The 1665-nt window shown below is 41.3% G+C and overlaps 1 non-coding gene across 1 annotated transcript; it reads right to left on the minus strand.

The window, feature by feature from the left end:
* Nucleotides 1-1190: 1190 nt before the first annotated feature.
* LOC143689129 (U6 spliceosomal RNA) lies at nucleotides 1191-1297 on the minus strand. The gene has a single exon (XR_013178596.1). It is a non-coding gene; the product is annotated as a U6 spliceosomal RNA (small nuclear RNA).
* Between the last annotated feature and the right edge of the window lie 368 nt (nucleotides 1298-1665).

Genomic DNA, 1665 nt, shown 5'->3' on the forward strand with positions numbered 1-1665 from the left:
AGGACATGTGGGAGCTTTTTGAGTGGTGGTTACATATTCATTGAGTAGAAAACATACAATTTATGCATGGTAATACAAAATTTTAAAGCTGTGCTTTAATAAATTCTATGTATTTTTACATGGAACCATTGTGTACCCATCAGCAACAGTTGTTATTTTTAGCTGGTCCTCCGTCCTCCAGCTTACCTTCTCAAACATTTTTTTTCTCTTTTTTGCCCATGCCCTGTATAATGGTTTTTATTCCAGTTTTTCTCTTTACCAGCTGACTAGATGTAAGGACTTCATTGACAATAGTTTATATTAATACAACTGTAGACGTTTTGATTATGTTTTTGTAAACTGCCTCTGAAAATTCTGATACCTTCCAGGGGTGTCCACTCACAAAGCCTGAGAATCACTGGTCCTCCATGGTGCCCTGATGCAATTAATCCTTTTGTAAAAGGAAAGAGGGGGTCCTCAAAGGATTTATTCTTGTTGAATTTGATTTGATCCCTAGATATCAAGGCACTCACAGATCATCTGTCCAATGATGAGTCTAGAATTTTTCCAGCATGGGCCAGCAAGCTCCCTGGTGGTGAGAATTCCCCTTATTGAAAATCATGACAGCACTTCCCCACATACAGACTATTGGCACCTCTCCCATATTTCCGTGATTCTTCAAAAATCACTAATAGTGAGTCCATTTTACTTAGTGGAAATTCTTTTAGTTTTCTGCTGCTTGAGTCTTCCAGACTGGAAGGCTAGGCTGATTCGTGTTTTCAGTACCTACTGCCTCATCTAAGGGATGGATGTAGTGCCATTTGCTGTTTGCCTCCCCAGCATTTACCCAGTATTGGTTCCCCTTTCTGATTTCTGTTTGGGATCCATCTGGCTCTAGGAACATGATGGCTCTTGCCTCTCCCAGCACTAAGGGATGAGCCTGTGGACTGGTTCAAGGCTAAGCATGTATCTAAGCCCATACAATCAGAGGGGAGCTCCAGACTTTTCCAGGGAACCATGACACAATTTGCTCTCTCCAGAGGTTGTACGAGAAGAAATCAACCTTGAAGGAGGGCAGCCCTAGACATTTGCTCTTCTGACATCACAAATTAGTAAAACCTGGTCTGGACTTTTATTTACTTCAGTAAATCGCACCCCCACCCCCACCTTTTTTTTTTTTGCTACAGCCAGTTTAAGGTTTTTTTTTTTTCAAAAATATGGAACGCTTCACAAATTTGCATGTCATCCTTGTGCAGGGGCCATGCTAATCTTCTCTGCATTGTTCCAGTTTTAGTATATGTGCTGCCAAAGCGAGCACCCAGTTTGAGTTTTGCTACCTGCTATTTGCAACCAAAAACATCCTGACAGAATAGCAACTAATCCTGAGAAATTATCATAGACAGGCCCTTTGGCAAGCAATTGATAGGTAGTGACATTTATGACAACAACTGCATGAAGGAGAGGCTACTCTTCCCACTGATGGATGAGGAAAGCGTGAATGACCTGCCCTTAGTCTGGAGTCAGAATTTGAATTCAGATTTCTGTCTTACTTCAGTGTCATGCTCTTTCCACCATTTCTCTCTCTCTTAGCCAGCAGGCCCAAGTGTGTTCTACAGTTTTCTGATTTGAAGGCATTTTCCTTGATGGAGATTGAAATAATACAGATGGTGAATAGTTCTGCTTTCT

The sequence above is a fragment of the Tamandua tetradactyla genome, chromosome 6, assembly GCF_023851605.1.
Source record: "Tamandua tetradactyla isolate mTamTet1 chromosome 6, mTamTet1.pri, whole genome shotgun sequence".
NCBI classification, from domain to species: domain Eukaryota; kingdom Metazoa; phylum Chordata; class Mammalia; order Pilosa; family Myrmecophagidae; genus Tamandua; species Tamandua tetradactyla.